The sequence below is a fragment of the Glycine soja genome, chromosome 10 (assembly GCF_004193775.1).
Source record: "Glycine soja cultivar W05 chromosome 10, ASM419377v2, whole genome shotgun sequence".
Classification (NCBI taxonomy): Eukaryota; Viridiplantae; Streptophyta; class Magnoliopsida; order Fabales; family Fabaceae; genus Glycine; species Glycine soja.
In genome coordinates this window covers 6,172,910-6,196,320 of record NC_041011.1, presented here as the reverse complement: position 1 = coordinate 6,196,320, position 23,411 = coordinate 6,172,910, and the positions used below count along the sequence as shown (strand labels likewise).

At 31.2% G+C, this 23,411-nt stretch overlaps 1 long non-coding RNA gene across 1 annotated transcript; it reads right to left on the bottom strand.

Moving 5' to 3' along the window:
- Positions 1–1,864: 1,864 nt before the first annotated feature.
- Positions 1,865–4,564, bottom strand: LOC114369520. Its single transcript, XR_003657651.1, has 3 exons — positions 4,118–4,564; positions 3,166–3,456; positions 1,865–2,112 (listed from the first exon to the last, which is right to left on the bottom strand). It is a non-coding gene; the product is annotated as an uncharacterized LOC114369520 (long non-coding RNA).
- Between the last annotated feature and the right edge of the window lie 18,847 nt (positions 4,565–23,411).

Here is a 23,411-nt window from a genome sequence, read left to right as displayed (position 1 = left end):
ATATATATCGTATATACAATATATATATAATACCATACAATGTGTATAAGGAAATAAATACACGTTGATATTGTTTAATAATTATTATTATTATTATTATTATATTACTGTTACTACTGGACAAACATTGTGTTACGTACACACAAGTTCCGGGAGAGTTGACTCGTGTTGGTTTTCATAAACATATTAGCATAAATTGATATGGTGGTCGTGTTTATGGAAAATATTTTATTAGGAGAGATAAATACACTTTGATTATGGGAATACTTTTTAAGCATGTAATGGATATGTGTTTGATCTTGATGTATGCAGAAATCTAAGTTAAGAAATATTAATTTTTTAAATAAATTTTAATATCTTAAAAGATTAGTGTTTAACTTTCACTAAAAAAAAATATAATAGGTCACCTAAAAAAGTATTATTGTTAGAGGAAAAATGATGGGTAGGCACCTAGACTCTAATTGATATTTTCTTCTTTTATTTTTAGTGTGGACATTTTATTTCTGACTTCAAGGGGCTAAAAAGGCCGATTAAATATGGACATTTATTTTATAGGAATTTGAGTGGGAGTATTAATTTATTATGTCATGGGAGACTAATTTGTATTATAAAAATAATAATGGAAGTAAATAATAAAGAGATATTTATATTTTATTGTTTATTTATTATGTGTCGTCCGAAAGAATGGACAAGAAGACCCAACGGAGGATGAGAGAGAAAGGGGAAAGAACATTTTATAAATGTTATGTCTGTCTCTTCTTCTGAACAGTGCGTTCATGTTGCATTGTTGTTAATAATGTAAGTGTTTCTGTTGCATAGGTCTGGACCTCGTCTTTGTTTAGGATTCTCCAACCCCACACACGGCCTCTCACTTTTTATAACAACTACTTTAGTACTCGCGTGATGCACGGGTAAACAGTAAATTAATATAATTGAAATAATATATTTTATAAAGTATAATGGTTATTTATATTTTAAAATTTTATAAACAATCAAATTTATATTTAATTTTATTAAGGTTATTGTTATTAGATATGTTGTTAATCTATTATTTACAAAAAATAAAATTATAAAGTAAAAATTTGGAACTGTTAACATAATAAAATATATTTATAATAAATATATTGAAGAATAATTATAAGATTAACTTGAAGTATCACAACAATGTTATATGATAAATGATTTAATAAAAATATGAGAACAAATCAAAGTATTGTTTTAAAATTTAGAAAATAAAATTAAACCCAAAAAATAAAAAAGTATTTAATCTTATGTTTATATATAATTATTTTTTAAAAAAATGTATAAATGATGATTAAGATAAGCATGACATTGGAACACTACCTGGTTATATGCTATTTCTTATACTTATTCCATAACATCATCTCCATCTCTCTCCCTAATTCTCTATGATAATAAACAAATATAGAAGAAAGAAAATGAATATTAATAACAATAGTAGTTACTATACATACTTACATAACATAACTATTTATGTGTAGAACTTATTTAATGAGAATCAAATTAATATGATTGAAATATAGAAGAGAGAAAATAAATATTAATAACCATAATAGTTAATAGATACTTACATAGTATAATTGTAGCTGTGTAGAACTTATCTAATGAGAATCAAAACTAATATGTTTGAAATATATAATATATTTTATAAAATAACATTGTTTATTTAGTTTCAATGATATTCATGTTTTAAAATTTTATAAACAATGAAATATATATTTAATTTTATTGAGGTTATTGTTGTTAGATATGATGTTAGTATATTATTTACAAAAGACTAAACTATGAAGTAAAAATCTAAAACTGCTAACATATTGAAATGCATTCATGATAAATATATTGAAGAACAATTGCAAGACTAATTTGAAGCATTAATGTCATATGATAAATGATTTAATAAAAACATGAGAACAAATTAAAGTATTTATTGGATACATGACCCTTAGCCAAAAAATATAGGGCAGTGCAGAATAATAGCTCTTAATTGAGGCAACCTAGATGCAAGATCCAAACTTGGGTCATTACCAACAGATTGTCCATAAAGGATTATGTCTTCATGCTTGGCGCCATAACTGTCTTCTGGACAACAACCTAGGGAAATTAATGAGGATAGTTGGTATTTTTTTATTAAAAATATAAAGTTTCTATTATTCATCATGGGTAAAAAAAAATCTAATATACTCTTCTTTTTATATTTGCATAAAAAGATAAAGATGATAGTGTTGATGTTATACTTATGCTAAATAGTATACATAAATCCAATTATGCAACCTGACATCACAGAACTTAGAGTGAAAATTTTGACAGCAGGTTCTCTGTTAGTAACACGTCATAGTTGGAATAGAAAGAAAGAAAACCTTAAATAAGATATTTTATGTTTACCTCTAGAATTAAAAGTAAGACATTTGTCCATAATAGCAAGAACAAATATAGATATAAAAGAGCTTTCAAGCAAAGTTAAAAATTATGAATGTTTTTTAAAAGATATGAACTAAATAATCACTTATAGTTCATTGTACCATGTGATAAGAAAAGACTTGTCTATAAAAGAGCTTTCAAGCAATAAGTTAAAAACTAAACATTCTTTTTTCATCGAGTAATGTAACTGAACTAACTGATAAAAGATAAGTAAAAGAAACACTATCGGTGGGATTATAAGTTTTCATATCATCCATAAGCTTTCTCAAACCTATTAGATAAGGTTTATAATTCACAGATGTTGTTTATTCAATGTAGAATGTAAAAGTAAGAATAATCTACCTGTAGTTGACATTTCCTGAATTGATTTATTGAAAAACAATTGTCCCTATTTATGCTCCGAAGATGAAACTTGAGATGATTCAAAATGAAAGAAAGAAACAGGTACAATAAGAGCATAAGCTTTTAATGCTTAGTTTATCCTTAGGTTCAACGTGATAGATATATTGTTCACCATAAATTTTCTTGTGTTCAACACCATACCTTTTTGGTTTCAGTAAAAGAAGTTACAACCATTTCATTGCATTATTATTATTGTTATTATCATCATTATCATCTTGGGGCTTCAGATTTTCATACCATAAGATGGAATACTAATAGTTCATTTATAGGCATCTTAGATACAAGTATTGAACAATAATAGGAGTAAGTACAACTATGGCTTACCCATTTATTTGATTTGTTGTTGTATTCCTAACAAAGATAACCAACAAGTCGGCAAACGTATTATTTCATATCCATCTCTTTTGGCCATCAAGGATCCAACCACCTCCCATTTCAATGCAAAGAAGGAATACATTATTGAAAATTGGAACAATTGACATAATGGAATATTTCTGATTAAAAAGACTGAGTCAAATACAACTGGTAAATAAGATGCATAAGGCATTGGACCTTTGTTGTTGTGGTCTTCAAAGCACTAGCATCACTTCCATAGTCAGGTTCAGTCAAAGCCTACTAAAAATAAAAATAAAATACTATAGTTTTCAAATCATTCAAAACCAAGGAATGTAATTTACCCATCATGCTATAGTTTTCATTTGAGCCAAAGAAGAAAGCAAATACTTTTGCTTCTAAGCTTTAGACCCACACAATGCTATACTTGATGGCCAATCAAAGACATTAAATTTTAGGAAATATGAATAACTAATAGCACAAAGGTTACCATTCATATATTTATTAATAACAAAGAAAAGATATTACCAATAGTGAGCATTGTCAAGGAACAATGAACAAAATAGAAAATGATAAGCAATGAACCAATATTTTTTGCATTTCAAGTATTTTCCTATTTCTATTTTTTATATGACAATAAGCAAGAAAGAGAAGAGAAACATGCCTCAGTCATTGTAGGAGCAGAAACAACATAGATCCATTGTAAATAAATAAATAAATAAATAATTCCAGTAGATGGTCCAATATGAAACATAAAAAAAATTAGATACTATTAATAATTAAACCTCCTAAAAATTACATTCATAGACACAAGCCTCCTAAACATCTCTTACTGCAGACTTGTCCTGTTATTTATTTATTTATTTTTAAAAAATCACAAAAAACTTTAATTGAATTGCTGCAAAAAAAATTGAACATTTAAGAAAGTGAAATAAGAACGAACCTTAGGACAACATTTGCCGTAGTTGGAGCATCGAATGAAAATTCTCATAATCGCTTTGTTAAAAGATATGAAAAGTGTTTCACACATTTGGATCCCATTTTTTCTGAGAAAATAATCGCTTTGTCTCTTTCTTGCTATACTTGATGGCTAGTCAAAGACATTAAATTTCAAGACCGAAGCGAATGAGGAAGGATCTACGACAGAAGGACTGGAGCGGCAAGAAGTTGACGGTGATGGAGCTCGGAACGGAGCAGCCGATACAGCTCAAAAATAACTTTGAACGGAGTAGGTGGTACAAGTAGATTTTGTTTAAAGGAAAGATAAGAAAGAAGAAAGAGGAAGAGGCCTAGAAGAAAGAGTAAGCACTTGGTTAAAGGAAAGGCTGTCTAGTAGGAATTTGAAATTTGAAATTTAAAAAAGCTAATCGCAAGAGGAAGAGGAAGAGGCCTCTTGGGTGGAAGAAAAGGAGAAGCAGAGCTAAAGTATGTAACCCAATTGAAGGTTGATTATTTTATTGCTGAAAAATCGAGAAGTCGACACGTGTGATCAGTGGTCATTGTTTTATTACTAAAGATTAGACTAGCTTGGTGTTTCTCACACGACCTCTCACACTTTTATAATGTATCACACTTTTAAAAAATTCTAATAAAAAATTTAGGTAATTAGGTCTTGTGAGTTCATTAGGATTAGGAGTTTACTTCATATTTCAATGAGAGTATGCTTATAAAAATCCTTAGGCATGACAACGGGGGTGGTCGGGGGCAACTTTTGCTTATCCTGCCCCCGCCTCCAAAAACTGACGGGGCTAGAAATTTTCCCCCCCACCCCACTCTCATCCTCGAAATACATATAAAATATTCTATAAATATTTATATATAAACAACAATCATAGTATATATACAATTTTAGACAACAATGACATATATACACTTATAACATATATATATATATATATATATATATATATATAAAGGATAGTCAACTCGATTTTTTTCATCAAAATTGGAGTGGGTTCGGGTGGGTGGGTCCCGTTGCCATGTCTATAAATCCTTATATAATTATATTTATATTACTTATAAAAGAATTATCACATCGATTAAAAAATCGAATTCATATTTTGGTAGAATATGAATTTGTTATTTATCAATTGGAATAATCTTTATTGGCTTAAACAATTACAATAATAGATTAAAATAAATTTATATTGTTATTTAATCACAATAATAATTTTCTATTTTTTTTAAAGGGAATAATTTTATATTATTATTTAATTATAATATAGCATAAAATTATTTTACATGTGTATAGTTATTAACTCTTTATAACAACTAAGGTGGTATTTTATTATTGTATCATGTTTTTTTTTTTTACAAATATCATGTGTTATATAACATAAATATTTATTTGTATTTTACAATTATATTATAGGTTTAAAATATTTATTGATTTTGTATATGATTAATTTTTATCCAAGATTTTGCTTGACTATTAATATATTTTAATGGATCTCTTTTCCTACAATACTATCTTCACCCTAGTCTCAATGATAATGCCCTGGGATCCAAGGCTAGAAGAGACCCAAAAAAATGAAAAATGTCTATATAGTTGTACACTAATTTTTTATATTATTTTGTGGTACTTTTTACAAATGAATTGAAATTATTGTCTATTTTATATGTCATATTTATTCAAAAAATGTCACTATCTTTGATGTGTTATATTTATGTATTAATTTATAATAACTGACATAAAGTGTTTCCTTTTTTAGAAAGATAAAAAAATATAGATCAAAACTCAAATTATAAAAGAATTAAAACTAAAAGTTAGTATTAAAGAAAAATATATGTAAATTTTAATTTGAAATAATGATATTTTATAGATAATAAACGATAGGGTCAAAGCTAATGGCATTTCCTTTGAGGAGGTAAAATCTAAAAATTAAATCAAATTATAATTTTAAAATTAATATTTTAAATTTAATGAACAACTAAAAAAATTAAAATTAAATAATTAACCACATCATAAAAAATAAAATTATATAACGCAAAAAAAGATACAAGATTATGACGTTCAAAACAAAGAAGAGATTTAATTTTTAAAATCCATGATAGCAATTCAATTATATACAAAAAATCTGTATTATGTTTAGATATCATGTTTAGAGTTGTAAAAGTATAAATGACACTCAAATTTTGTTAAAAAAAATTAATTTTTAACCTAAAAATAATAAGAAAAATATTTTCAACTTCAAATAATGAAATAATATTTTTTTTTATTTCTTTTTTATTAAGATTCATTTAGTAAAAATAGAAAAACATTAAGTTATCAAAAATGATGGTTGTATATTTTTTGGGAGGTGTGATCATCTTGACTCTTGAACCATAAGAAAGATACGAAGAGAAAAAAAAAAGTGAGACATAATAATAGATGTGATAAAAAAAAGAAGAAAGAAATATAAAGAAAATGAAAATAGAGAGAAGGTTATAAGAATAAAATTTATTAAAATATTTTAAAAATATGAAAGAATTGTTTTTGACAGAATATGAAAGGTTTTTATTTTTATTTTTTACAGGATATGAAATAAAGTTTAAGAAAGTTGTTCAAGTATTCTCCAAAACTTAAGGTTACAAAAATAACTAGATATAGTCATTGAGAGTGAATTCAAATTTATTAGAGTAAAGTCCACTGATTATTCTTAAGGTTTTGTGAAATTATATATATATTTTTTATTTGTTCCTACCCTAATCCTCCTTAATTTAAAAAAAATGTATATTGATTCTCTCTCTTCTTTTTTTTTTTTTACTAAACATTGACATTCTATTATACACTACACTAATCCTGATTAATTATTTGAAAAATATTACACTAATCCTCCTTAATTTTAAAAAAATGTACATTGATACTCTCTCTCTCTCTCTTTTTTACTAAACATTGACATTCTATTATACATTACACTAATCCTGATTAATTATTTGAAAAATATTACAATCATGCTCCATGTAAGGGAAGTTATTGTAAATGTGAAAAGAGTAGAGTATTTGTATAATTTAACAAAACCTCACAGGTAGTTAGTGTAATATTTATTGAATTTATTATTATAACAGTTTATTTTTTCATAATTTGGAAAATTTAATAGTTTTCAATTTATCACAAACCCAAAAATTCTCATGATAATCAAACCAAAAGTATAATTGAAATATTTAATAAGATTGTGATTAAATTTATGTAAATTTCATTTTTATTTCTTATATATATTATTTAGTATTTTAATTGTTAAATTAAATTTATTATTATTATTATTATTCAAATAAAATGATTTATTATTATTATTATTATATACAAAATTTAGTTTTTCAATCTTTCTAATAATTAATTATTACAAGAAAAATTTGTTTTCACTTATTTACTAATTAATTTGTGATGGAAAACAGAATGAGTAAAGCACAAAAAGATCTTCACTAATGAGCCAAAAACATACCACATGAGAAAATTTGACATTATATTCAACCAAAAACCTTAAGATATTAGGTTTGTGAGTTTTTTTCACTTCTATATTACTTAACTTGTTTATTTCTACTCAGTATGGAACTTCATATTCATACTTGCATTCTAACAATCCCTCCCTCAAATATAAGCTTCTTCCATATGATATGTTTTTCCTTAAGTGGAAGTTTTTTTTTTCTTATTCATGAGTTTTCAATGGTTACCCATAGAGTTTAGCCATGACTAATCAATTTGCTCTAAATATTTGCATCAACAACACAACCATTAGGTTGCATTGGTGTTAAGCCCTTATAACTTATCCAGTGTTGTTAACATGCTCTAGGTACTTGCAATGTTATTAACTCACATAAACGGCACACATTGACCTCCACATTACCAAGAAGTTTTTCAATCTCCATATATGAATCTATCACCACAAAAGACTTTTGATATAAGAAATCTTCATGAGTGGCGGACCTACATTGGTATGAGGGTGTGCACTTGCACCCCCTCATTTTTTAAAATTCACTAAATTTGTAAATAAAATTTTATATTTTTATATTTTATTTTATTTATATTTATATAATTGAATTCACTGATTTTATTTTTTTTATAATTTGCACCCACTGTCTTAGGGTCTTGGATCCGTCACTGGATTCATCGCCATTTCATTATACTCATTTGAGTTGACCACTAAGTTAGACTATTAACTCTAAAACATCTGGTTGGAAAATTGAGGAGAACAAAATACCTTAGAAATTTTCACTAACAAACTCCAAATACACAAATAAGTGAACTTAACTGCATATTCAATCTAAAACCTTAAGACACTAAGTTTATAGAATTTTTTTCACTTATTTATTGTTCAACTTAATTATTTCTACCAAATACAAAATTCATATTCACAATTGCACTTTAACAATGTGTTCAAGAATATTCTTTTATATAATTGTCTTTTACTAAAGATTTTTTTTATCACTTTCTAATATCAAATGTTACCACATAGTTTTCATAATTCTTGTTTCGTATTAAGGGTAATTTCTTAAAGATACTTTTAGTTTAAAATATATTTGAAATCAAAACTAGCAATTAAATGTAAAATAATTTTGGTAAGAAACCCAACAAACAAAAGCGTTTTATAACTTGGATATAACTGAATCGAAATTAAACGTGAAAATTAATGTAAAATGATTTTGGTAAGCAAACAACAATTAAAGGTGTTGTTACTTGTTAGTACGAGTAACTTGGTACAAGTTCCTAAAACTCTAGGACTGAATCCAAGTTAAACGGGCTATTAAATGTAAAATGATTCTGGCAAGAAACCCAACAAATAGACGTTTTAATTTTGGCTTAATTATAATTTGAACTTCTGCCTCCTTTAATTATTAAAAATTTTAATAAGATTATTTAATTATTTAAAAATTTCAATTGGCTATGGTGGTTAAAAAAATCAATCAAGTCCTTTAATTATTTAAAAAAATTCAATATTTTAATTAAGTCTCTTAATTATTAAAAAGTTTAACCTAATTAAACTTTTAAATAATTTAAGAATCTAACTGAAGTGTTTTAATTAAAAAGTTTAACCTAATTAAACTTTTAACTAATTTAAGAATCTAATTGAAGTGTTTTAAATAATTGGTGGATATATAATTAGTCCTTGTTATAATTAAAAACTCAATTAAATTTTTAATTATAACAAGGACTAATTATATAATTAAACCTTTAATTTTTCTTTTTTCGGGTGCATAGTTACTCCCTCGGTCCTTATTATAATATCCAAACCAAAAATATAGCTTCAGATTCAATTTATAATTTATAATTTTTTATATATTAATTATTTTTTCATTAAAATGTCCTTCATTAATATTAGTTATTGAATAACATGATAATAAAAAAAAGCACAATCCAATAATGCTAATTAGTTTTGCTTACAATTTTTTTTTTTGAGAAAAATATATAAATTTAAGAAAATTTAATATTCTCAACTAAATTAATTAAATTTTTTAATATGTGTGAATTAGTTAATTGAATCTTATAACACATGGAAGGGAAGGGAGTATTATTTTGTTGTTTACTTTTACCTTTGAAAGACCTGCATGATACCTCAAATAATTACTTCCTTTGTTCCAGATGGAACAATTTAAGAATATAATCAATTTGTTAAATTTGTAAGAAAATCGAGGATAACTTTTCTACCTTTTATCTCTCCAGTTCATGTCTAATTTATTTTTATATGCACTATTCCTACTAAGTATTGATTATGAGTAATCTTAAAAATAATTATTTAATCCGTATTAATTTTAAAAATAACATCTATTTTAGAACAATTTTTCTTCTTCTAAAATGTCATATAATCTGGAATATATATATATATATATATATATATATATATATATATATATATATATATATATAGATGGTGACAAGTTAGATATACAAAACAGTCATAGTATTTCTTATGTATGTGTTTAGAATTCTTTCAAAAAAGAAATATATGTGTTTAGAAATTTAATTTCGTATCTGTGGGATAAAAAATGTTGAACAAAAGTAAGTCTTTCAATAAATCTCAATATCTTTAGAAAGTTTTAGTCTTCATGTAATTCTAAAAAAACATTTCCCTTTGAAAGGGACAAATTCCTAAAAACAACCACTGTTGAGTGTTGACCGAATCGGAGTTCGTATTTTTTGTCGCTTTCAGTTTTCAGAGTCTTTCTTTCGTATCAAGGGTCAATTTATTTGTATTTTTTTAAAAAAAAGAGGTTTTTGGTTAAAAATATATTTGAAATTAAGAAATGCTACAAGTAAAGCTAAAAAAATTATTATAAGAAAACGAACCAATAACTGTGTCTTTACTTTTTCTACTCTAACTTTAAATGTCCCCCACTGAATCAAAATTCATTGTTGTACAACAAATTTGTTCTTATTTGCCTTTTTATGCAAATGTTTGGTTGAGTGGAGTGAAAGAGTTTAGAACAGAACGAGTAACATGACATAATAGGGAAGCTCACGGTCACGGGATTCACACTTTCATTCATGAAGTCAATTTTTTAAATGTAAATATGCAATACCTCTAGGTCAGTTGTAAAAAAGTTGTACCTACAAATATGGCGAGAATATTTTAAAAAATTGACCAATTATTGAATTGATTAAGATATTAGTCTAATGACTAACGATTCGATGGAATCATGATTGAATTCATATATATATATATATATATATATATATATATATATATATATATATATATATAAAAATTAATTTATTGGAAATAAAATTTATCAAAAATTAAAAAATTAAGATAAAAAGTGTAATTAAATCTAATTTTTAATATTACAAAATTATAATATATATATTAAAAATTAGATTTAATTACACTTTTTATCTTAATTTTTTAATTTTTAATAAATTTTATTTCCAATAAATTAATTTAGTTCATATTCTTAGAAAATAAAAGGTTCCATCGTACTTATTTTGTTCGTCTTGAACTCCTTCTTCTACGGTGACGACAGTCATAAGTTGACCTTGTCGTCGCCGTGGAAGAATGGAGAATGAGTGTAAATTATTACCCCTAACCTTTGTTGTGCCTTGCTCACTGATGAAGACTTTATCCTTGTTGCCTCCCATCCCATGGCTTAAACACCTTCGAGTAATAAATAGTTAGTAGCTTGAGGACAAATGGGCTAACACTGTTAAACCCACATGGGAGTTGCTACGTGCACCCAACATTATTGCTGGGGCACCCAGCAAACAGTGAAGTGGCGAAACTGCCCTTCAGCAATTATTCTTCCGGAAGAAGGTTCTTCCGGAAAAGTTCCGGAAATAATTTTTCCGGAAAGTTTCCGGAAGAATCTTCTTCCGGAAGATTAATTTGTGTCTTCCGGAAGTACTCACAGACAATTTCCGGAAGAACGTCATCCGGAATGTTTCCGGAAGAAGCTTCTTCCGGAAGAATTCCATTGTCTTCCGGAAGAAGCTTCTTCCGGAAGTTAGTTTTTTTTTTTAACAAATATTTTATTTTGTCTCCTTTATTACTTTTAATTGCATAAACTAATTTATAAAATAATTAATACTATTATGCATAAATAATTAAATAATAAAATAATTAATATTATTATGCATAAATAATTAAATAATTAGTGAACGTAATTATGACTAATATTTATAATTTGTTTTTTACGCGCATGTCAAATATTAATTTAAACCATAAAAATTAATTAATTCCTAAACGTGATTATTGTTTTATAACAAAATGAAGAAAAAAGAATTTTTATTTTATAATAATAAGTAAAAATAAAATAATATTTAATGCGTATGTAATGACGATTTTGCCCTTGTGTAAATTTCTTTAAATTAACGTCTTCAGGCTGTATTTTACTGCGCTTTCTTTGTTTCTTCTTCCGTTTGCTTTGTTTCTTCTTCCGTTTGCTTTGTTTGTTTCTTCCGTTTGCTGTTGTTTCGGTGGTGGTCCCTTCAGCAGTCTGTTGGTGGTCCCGTGAAGTGAAGTATTTGAAGATTTGGTGGTCCCGTGTTCCGTATTTGAAGTTTTATTAGTGGCTGTTGTTCCTATTTTGTCGGAGGTACGCGTTTATTTCGTTTTCCGGTTAGTTTTTAGAGAAGAAAAACAGTAAAAAGTGTATTCGGAAGAAATTTTAGGCACAGAAGGAGGAAGGTCCGGAATGACCACTTCCGGAAGAAGGTCTTCCGGAATTTACGAAGCCCAATTCCGGAAGAAGGTCTTCCGGAAGTAGTTTCCGGAAGAACTTCTTCCGGAATTGGCCTTCGTAACTTCCGGAAGACCTTCTTCCGGAAGTGGTGAAGGCCAATTCCGGAAGAAGTTCTTCCGGAAACTACTTCCGGAAGACCTTCTTCCGGAATTGGGCTTCGTAACTTCCGGAAGACCTTCTTCCGGAAGTGGTGAAGGCCAATTCCGGAAGAAGTTCTTCCGGAAACTACTTCCGGAAGACCTTCTTCCGGAATTGGGCTTCGTAACTTCCGGAAGACCTTCTTCCGGAATGTTAAATTATTAGTAATTTTTTTTAATTTCTGTTTTATAATTTTTTTAATTTCTGTTTTATATATATTTCTGTTAGTTAATAATGAATTATTGGTTTAATTAGGTATAATGATATATATTGTGGATTATAATTTTTTTGTTTTATAATGGTATATATATATATATATTTCTGTTTTATAATTTTTTTTTATTTCTGTTTTATATATGTTGTGGATTATTGATTTAATTAGGTATAATGGTATAATATTAAATGATTTAGGTAACTTAAATGTATAATGGTACAAAAATGTTTTATTAGTTGTTTATTATAGTGATAAGTTTAGTTTAAGTAAATAGTGTAGTTATAAATTTAGAATATAGTGATAATTTTAATATAGTCATGTATGATGCATATGTCCTATTAATATGTTTGTTATTTAAGGTGTAGTAAATTTTTGGATGTGGTTATATGATAATTTGAATGTACTTGTGTATGATGCATATGTCCTTAAGATGGACGAAGATCAATGGAGGTATGACTTTGCGATGTCACAAGAAGTTCATATGGATTATGATTATGATAATCAAGAAGAATGTGGAGTGAATGAACGACATGTCGATTGTTCAAATGCTTTTAATACATCTTAGGTAATCATAGATAATTTGAGTCATTGGTTGAATTGATGGTTTGTACGAAAATTAATGTGTTAGGGTTGCGTTGTAGGTATTCGCTACTCGAGATGATGTTTTGCAATGGGCTCGAACAGTTGCCCATGAAAATGGATTTGTTGCAGTGATTATGAGATCTGACACAGAGACCGGTAGCAGAGGAAGAAGTTCATTTATGTTAATTGGGTGTGAAAGGAGTGATACGTACAAGTGTAGAAATAAAGAATTCGTTAGAAAAGACACCGGGAGTAGGAAATGTGGTTGTCCCTTCAGGCTTCGTGGGAAACCAGTGCGTGGAGGGGAAGGTTGGATGGTGAAGTTGATCTGTGGGATTCATAATCATGAATTGGCGAAGTCCTTAGTTGGACATCCATACGCCGGGCGATTGACTAAGGAAGAAAAGAAAATTATTGCTGATATGACAAAGTCGATGGTGAAACCGAAAAATATCTTGCTAACGTTGAAGGAACACAATGCCGACAGTTACACCACGATAAAGCAAATTTACAATGCAAGAAGTGCATATCGTTCTTCAATAAGAGGAGCTGATACCGAAATGCAGCATCTGATGAAGCTTCTCGAACGTGATCAATACATTCATTGGCATAGATTGAAGGATGAAGTTGTGGTGCGTGATCTGTTTTGGTGTCACCCAGATGCAGTAAAGTTATGCAATGCATGTCATCTGGTATTTTTTATAGACAGTACCTACAAAACAAACAGGTACAGACTCCCACTACTTGACTTTGTTGGAGTGACACCAACGACGATGACATTCTCTGCTGGGTTTGCATATCTGGAGGCTGAGCGTGTTAATAATATTATATGGGCTTTGGAACGATTTCGAGGCCTATTTTTAAGACACGATCGCCTCCCTCTTGTTATTGTCACTGACAGAGACCTAGCACTGATGAATGCAGTGAAAACTGTGTTTCCCGAGTCTACTAATTTGTTGTGCAGGTTTCATATCGATAAGAATGTGAAGGCGAAGTGCAAATCTTTAATCGGGGAAAAAAATGCGTGGGACTATGTAATGGATAACTGGGGTACTTTGGTTGATTGTCCGTCCGAATACGAGTTCCATGAGTCATATCAGAAGTTTCAAGTTGCTTGTTCGCCTTGGCCGATGTTCGTTGACTATGTTAACGACACATGGATTATCCCCCACAAGGAAAAATTTATTACAGCATGGACGAATAAGGTCATGCACCTAGGCAACACAACAACAAACAGGTATTAACAACTGATTTTATTTGTTAGTAACGATTAATATTAAATGATATTTAATTGTTGTATATTTTCATGTTTGTTGTGTATTTTAAATGTAGGGTTGAATCAGCTCATTGGGCTCTCAAAAGAGTACTACAAAATAGCGTTGGAGACCTATGTAGTGTTTGGGATGCCATGAACAACATGATCACGCTGCAACACGTCGAAATTAAAGCATCCTTTGAAACCAGTACGCATGTGGTTGGCCATGTATATAAAAAAACCTTATACAAGAGGCTTCTTGGGATGGTTTCGAGGGATGCTTTAAATCAGATTGCTTCTGAGATTGACCGTCTACGTTATCTTGGCAACAATCTCTCTTCTTGTGGTTGTGTGATGAGAAGCACGCACGGGCTTCCTTGTGCATGTGAGCTTTCTAGGTATACTGCTACCAGCATCCCATTGGAGTCAGTCCATCTTTTTTGGAGGAGACTTTGCTTTTCAGACCAAGGGTTATGTGAGACGGAAGTCACCATCAAGGAAGAAATAGAGGTCATATCTAAAAGGTTTGATGAACTTGATGTGGCTGGCAAAGTAAATCTGAAGAGTAAACTTCGAGAAATCGCATACCCTGATCATAACTCTATGTGCCCTCCTCCATCAAAGGTGAACACTAAAGGTGCACCGAAGAAACCGATGAAAAGAAGTCAAACATCCACAAAGCGTGATCCGTCTTACTGGGAGTATGTTGATGCTTTTCATTCTGTTCAAAGCAGCAACTCTCCAGTGAAACGAAGTGCATCATGTTCTCAACCGCGTCAGCCAACAAGGATCATCCCGATGTTGGATCAATTTGCGTCATTCTTTCAAGGTTTCATTCGTGACGTTGTGGATGTGAAAGCGGACGGTAACTGTGGATATCGGTCCATTGGCGCTTTATTAGGTATGGGGGAAGATTCGTGGCCGTTAGTGCGTAATGAATTGCTTAAAGAACTTGGCAGGTGGTCGCATGAGTACATGAACCTCTTCGGTGGCACAGAGAGATTTGAACAATTAAAGTTGTCCCTACTTGTTGATGGATTTTCAAAGGTATGTTTTTAGGTTAATTTTTTTTAATAACAATGTTTAAATTACTTACATGTGTATGTTTGGTTCATTCAGGTTAGTGTGGACAAGTGGATGGATATAACAGACATGGGATATGTGATTGCTTCACGGTATAACGTAATCCTTGTATCGTTGTCCCAACAACAAAGCATGACATTTTTCCCTCTTAGAAGTCAACCACCACCTGACTCTTCTGGCCACCGCATCATATGTGTCGGTCACGTGTTTGGAAATCATTTTGTTCAGGTACATTGAACATAGTTAGTGTAACAATTATGCAATGACTTCGCTGGTTCGTTTGGCACGGTCAGCGCATGATATAATGTTTGTTCATGTACAACAGGTTTATTTGAAAGACCATTGTCCGTTGCCGCCCCCAGCGCTGTTGTAGTCAACCAATTGTTATTCTCAGGCAAAGCAATGGGCAATTCCATATATTAGTAGAATGCAGGAATACACAAGCTTGATGTCATTCAAAACACACTATGTAGACCTAAATGAAGACTAAACATTCATTGTTTATTTATTTGTATTCATTATGCGATATAATTCGTTGTAACCCGTCACTAACCAATTAATATTATCAACTACTCGTTTGGTTAAGCAAGGAAATTGTTGGTCCAACAAAAATCATTTACGCGTGCAACATACATCATTGTCATAATTGACAACACATAATGACATGCATGCGTATTACAGTTTGAGCGTGACAACACATTGGTTGACTTCAGTACACATTTTGAAACTAGCAGTCGCTCGACAACACATTGGTTGACTTGACTACACATTAGCGACAACACATTGGCTGACTTGACTACACATTTACGCGTGTCTATTTTTTTGTAAACAAAGTTAAACAAAGGCTCGGTCACAACCATCTATATATATGGCAGACTAGGCTACTAAATCACACATTATCTTGCTTTCAAATAATCTCCCAACTGATACACAAACTATGGCATTTCTAGGAGAAACTAGCAGTCAGACGATTGTCAACTCAAGGTTGGCTTTCATTTATCCAAATGGATCGATTATTTACAATGATACTGGGGTTTACTTCCAAACTTCAACTCCGGTGCCCATTCGAGTACCAAATAGGTGTGATTTTGCAAGCCTAAAAACCAGAATACACAATACCCTTCAGCTATCCGACAAACAATTTTTGGATGAAATTCACTACCGGAAGCCATTCACCGATACAGGTAACCAAATTCGCTTTGAGTGTATCAAATTGATAAATGATGACGATGTCAACACAATGTTAATGTGTAATGATCAATTTTCTTGTGTTGGTCCGATTGAGTTATTATGCACCGTTGGAAGAACACCAGATGGAATAATAAACTTACTTGAACGCACTATGCCTCGTATTCATGACGCGATCCTGTATTACAACGACAAATGGAACATGCCACCGCAGAACAAATTTGTTGGTTGCGCGTTCACAGGAAAAAATCTTAAGAAATTTCAAATTCCTTCAACATGTACCATCGATGAACTGAAGAATTTAATCAAGCAAGTTGCACCTAAAGGGATTCCCCCTCTTGGAATTCACGAATCACAAACGGTAAAACGATTGTTTTTCCGCCAACCAGCTCGGTTTGAGTATTCAGATACGGTTATAAAATATGAAATAAATGAGCTGATCACCAACGAAGAACTGCTGAAGGTGTTAGTACAATCTAACTACTGGAAAAAATATGGACCAATAGAAATTTTAGCTGTCTTTACTAAATATGTTGAAGACGAGGTCAGTGGGACGTCGCTAAAGAACTGAATGTCATGTTTAATTTTTTGTTTTTTCGTTGATGTAACCTTTATATGTTTACGGCGTGTTTAATTCCCATAATAAAGTTGAATGCGTTGTTTCAGTGGTCCAAAAAATTAATTGTTAAAAGGGTTCATTTTGTATTTTTTTGGATCTTGAGGCTTTGTTTTGACGTGTTAGTTGACGGAACCATGGAACGGAACTATTTTTTTTGGATTCTTTGACGTCCAAACATGAGAAATGGCCGCCCTCCGTTGTCTCAGGGCACTGGCACACCCACGCAAAAAAATCCCAAACATGGGTACTTGAACATGGAAAAAGGGTTCATTTTGTATTTTTTTGGATCTTGAGGCTTTGTTTTGACGTGTTAGTTGACGGAACCATGGAACGAGACTATTTTTTTTGGATTCTTTGACGTCCAAACATGAGAAATGGCCGCCCTCCGTTGTCTCAGGGCACTGGCACACCCACGCAAAAAAATCCTAAACTTGGGTACTTGAACATGGAAAAAATATTCATTTATGTAATTCTTACAAACAAAACTCATGATTCTAAAAACTTATGTTTTTTATGTAATTCTTACAAACATGGAAAAAGGGTTCATTTATGTAATTCTTACAAACATGGGTACTTGAACATGGAAAAAAGGTTCACTTATGAATTATTAATCATTTTAAAAACTTTTATTTTTTATGTAATTCTGACAAACAAAACTCATGATTCTAGGTTCCTTTTTTTAAAAAATAAATTTAAAACAACCGTAAACTTCGCTTAAGGACCACAAACAATCGGAATAACAAACTATATTATAAAATAATAAACTGTGCAAAACACGTCAACTATATTAAACAAAAACTGTAATAATTACAAATATTCATGTCAACTACAACACAACAAAATAAATACAATGATCAATGGTCCGTGCGGCGTCTCTGACGAGCCCTGACCGTCCCATCAGCACTGGGTCCCCCTCTCGCAATCGTCAGGCAGTCCTGCATAATGTCATATAACTCTGTGCCTGCAGTGACTATCCTGAGGTTGAGCACACGCTCCAACCTCTGTGCAATCGCCTCATATCCCTCATAATCATCCTGTCAAAGTCAGTAAAAACATTTATTATGAAATTCAAAATAAACAACAACTCATAAAACATTAAACGCGCAAATAATCTTACCACATATGGAGGGGGGTCAAATGCCACTGGAACCTGGGGGCTGGGCGGCTGTATGTAGTCCTCAGGGTCTGCAGCTGGTGCATCCCTCTGCTGGTCAGCTGCCTGGGTCGGTGTCATGAAAGGGTGAGATATGCGGAAAAACCACTCAATGTAATCCGCAGATACCTGCCCAGGCACTAAACAAGGCTGACCCGCAGGTAGTAAGTGATCCGCAAACTCCATCCACCTGTCATCTATCTGATCCTGTGACAATCGTGCACTAACAGGCGGCGGAGGGATGCTCTGGATGTAACCGAACTGGCGTACCACCCTCTCCGGTCGAACTGCGACGATCATAGGACCCCATCTGAGCTGACCCTGGAACGATGAAATCTCCTGAAACGCCCTAACACCCCGATGCTCCGTGTACGGCAACCAGGACACATCTGTGACGGTCAAACCATCACAACGTGCCCTGTAGGGTGCTCCTGTGATGCCCTTCATGTGCGCCTTCGACGTCAACCACCGGGAAGCACGTGGGGACGTCTCCTGGTATGTATCGTCAGTCACGCACTGATGCACACTAGGGAAGTGCTCATAGATCCAGCACTACACAATAATTGAGGTTAACATAACATAAAAACATGTTTAAATCATAATCGAACCTAACATATTAATAAACACAAAATTTACCTGAAATAGCGTCAAGTACCCCGCAACCTGTCGGGTGGTGGTCCTACAAGCCTCATCTAACTGGTCGTACATATGAACCAGCGCGGCAACCCCCCAAGCGTAACCACCACTATGAGCGAGGTCCCGGAAAGCGTCAAGGTGGACCACATGCACGTATGTTGCACTCTTATTAGCAAAAAGAGTGCAACCGACAAGGTGCAGCAAATAAGCGCGAGCTGCGACAATCCACCGCCGGGCCTGACATCTGGTCTCATAAATGTCACGAACCCATCCTAATCGTACATATGCTCCACGTGTGAGTGTTGTCTCGGCTCTGGCCTCCTCCGCAGACACTTCCAGTAACTCCGTGAGCAAGAATCTGGCCTCCTCCGTAGAAAGAGCGTGGAAACTGTGCAAGGCGCCAGTGATGGGCAAATGTAGAATGGACGACACATCATCCAATGTGATCGTCAGCTCTCCTACTGGAAGGTGGAAGGTGCTAGTCTCACTGTGCCACCTCTCCACAAATGCGGATATAAGTCCAGGATCGCCAGTAATAACTGAACAATCTATCAGTGGACTTAATCCTGTGGCAGCCACCAGGCCTTCAATCTCAGGCACTGGCCTCCCAATCAGTGTCAGCTTCCTCCCATGTGACACTAACTTCAAATCAGGACGTTCCTGATTTGAAGTACAAATTATACAATTATTAAAAAAAATTAATCATAAACAAATAAATAAACAATGACAAATAATTAACAAATTAAAATACCTGTCCACTCCACACGGCATGTGCAACATGCTCGGCAAATGATGTGAGCACTGACGGGTCACGTGGACCACCAGGGAATCCCTCTGCAGCATCATCACCATCTGACCCCTCACCACTATCAGCACCCTGTGCGTCCGCACGCATCTCAGGTGCCTCCGTAGGCTGCTCAGGGACATCATCAGTCATGTCAGCGACGTCCTCAGCCATATCACGTCCCTCCGTAGTCATCTGATGAACGCGTAGCCTACGGGCTGAGGCAGTAGGCCTACGCCTCTCGGGAACATCGCCAGCATCCTCGTCAGCAACTCTATCTCTGCCTACAACTCTACCTATGGCACGACCTAAACCTCGTGTTCTGGCCATGATCTGTAAATCATGTCGAACACGTATTTTTTTCGGTCAAAATATACACAATTTTCTTTATAAAAAATCAACTTTATTTATAAACAAATAAGACTAACTTAAATCAAATTATTTTCATACATACACGACCTAATTTTAAAAAAAAAATTAAACAACTTCATTTATATAAAAAAAAACAACTAATGTAAAATAAAATTATTAATAAACATGCACAACTTAATTTTTTTAAAAAAAATTAAACAACTTCATTTATAAAAAAAAAACACAACTAATATAAAAATAATTCATTACTAAACATCCACAACTTAATTTTTTAAAAAAATTAAACAACTTCATTTATAAAAAAAAACACAACTAATGTAAAAAAAATTAATTAGTAAACATCCAACTCTTAATTTAAAAAAAAATAAGAAATTTCATTTCTAAAAAAAAACACAACTAAATTACTTAGTAAACATCAACAAGTTAATTTTTTTAAAAAAAAAAATAAACAACTTCATTTATAAAAACAAAACACAACTAATATAAAAATAATTCATTACTAAACATCCACAACTTAATTTTTAAAAAAAATTAAACAACTAATGTAAAAAAAAATTATTTAGTAAACATCCACAATTTTTTTAGTAAATAAAATACTTCATTTATAATAAAATAAACTAATTAATTATAAAAAATTAGTATTTTTATAAAACTTCCAAAACACACAACTTTAATTATAAAAATAGACAACTTCATTTTTAAAGAAAAAACACTAATTTAAAAAAAAACAATAAACAAAAACAAACACAACTACTTTTATAAAAAAAAATTAATTTACAAATTAATATTTAGTAAAAATACACAATTTAAATTATAAAAAAAATATGACATCAAAAACCCAAACTTCATTTTTCATAAAATCTAAAAAACAAAATAACCAAAATAAATAAAATAATTCATTTAAAAAAAAAACAAAACAATTTCTGTTTAAAAAAAATTTTAAAAAAAAAACACAAAAAAAAAACAAAAAAACCACTTCCGGAAGAAGTGGTTCTTCCGGAAACATTCCGGAAGAAGGGGTTCTTCCGGAAAGGTCTTCCGGAACTTTGAAAGTTCTTCCGGAAGTGCGCGTCTTCCGGATTCTTCCGGATGAACCACTTCTTCCGGAAAGTTCCCGGAAGAGGTTTTCCGGAAGTCTTCCGGAAGAACCCCTAACGGGTCTTCCGGGAGACTTCTCCGTCAGCCTTTTCCGCCATTTTTTTCGGCGTACTCTCGTCTTCTCCCCTCTCGTCTTCTACCCTAAGGTTCCATTGCTATGCTAAGGTTCCATTGTTATGCTAAGGTTCCATTGCTATGCTAACAGTGATGCACATTACAAGCTAACGGTAAGGGGAAGGGGAACTAACCTGTTCGCGGAGAAGAAGAAGAAAGCCTTGGCGCGCCTCGCGGAGAAGAAGCTTCACGGAGAAGAGAAGAAGAAGCAGGTTCCGGGAGAAGAAGAAGCTGTTCCGGGAGAGAAGAAGAAGCTGTGTTCCGGAAGAGAAGAAGAATCTGTGTTCCGGGAGAGAAGAAGAATCTGTTCGAAAAAAAGTCTTCCGGAAATTACATTTGCGTTTTTTATAATTTTATTTTAAAGGGCAAAATGGTACTTTCAATAAATTGCTGGATGCACCAGCAATATTGCTGGGTGCACCTAGCAACTCCCAACCCACATTCTTAGTGATCTTATGTCATTTAGGCCCATAATATATAAGCTAGGCTAGTCCACATACACTTTTTTTTTTAGAAAAAAAAACTAATATTGATACTCTCCTTGGCAAAACTGAAAAATATATCAAAATGACACACATAAAATTAAAATATTTTATTTATTTTTAACTTAAAAAATATACTTAAGTACGTTAATAAATTGGTCCATAAATTTCAATTTTAGAATAACGATATTTCTTCTCTTCTTTGAATGTATATTTCATGTATCATTTCTATACTAGTTAATCATAAATATTTTGTTCATGTCAAATTATTCTCCTTTTATCTTTATTTATATATTTAATCATCTTAGATGTTTATCTTCTTCAATTTATCTTCTTTTATCTCTATCTCTAAATTAAATTTTAATAATTTAAAAGAATTATCATTATTTGAAAACAACCTTATACTATAATTTATTATAAATCTAAAATATAATTTATATATTTAAATACATTTATTTATTATGAATTTTAATTATAATATAATTTATATATTGAAAAATATTTATTTCTTATTAATTTTAATTGCATAAAAAATAAACATTTTAAAGTGGTAGAAAGAAGAGATACCCTAAACACTATTAAATAGTGTACCAATGGAAGCTCGTACTACTAGAAGTACTACCAATGGAAGAGATACCCTTAGTCATTTTTGTCAACTCACATTAACTAAAACATAAACATTTACTCAAATAATTCGTAGACCAAAATACTAATTCTATATATATATATATATATATATATATATATATATATAAAATCTGTAACGAGCTGTTAGCGTATAATGTGAATTCACGGCTTCAGGGCATAAATTTGTGTTGTAAGGCCAAAGTAGAATAATCTAGGGTGTATTTAAATCAACAGTTTAATTAAATCCATGCAATAAGCTTTTGTCAAATAAGATCTTATTTATAAACTTGATTTTGAGATTTATTAAAATAAATTATATAAAAAAATTCATAAATCACTTGTACAAAGTTAAATAAACCCTCTGGAATGCTCAAAGAACTTTCTTTTTAAGGTCTGGAGATTTTAGCACCGTAAGTCCCTGGATGTTCTAGAGTGCTCCCAATGGTAATACTCTTCCCAAAGGAAAATAATGTTAATGTGATAATACTTAATACCAAAATCTTGATGAGTATAATAATAAGTAATATAATATGATAATTCAGAAAGTTAAAAGAGAAATAATAAGTGTGAAGTGTTTGAGATGATTAAGTGTTCACATTAGACTACTCTTTTCTAAAAGTTACCTCATATGTGTTTGAACATATGGAGAATATAATACTATTAACTATAATAATAATCTAAATCACACATAGAGATCATGGAAGAAAACAAGCCCGACATGGCAAATATCAATTTCAGAGTG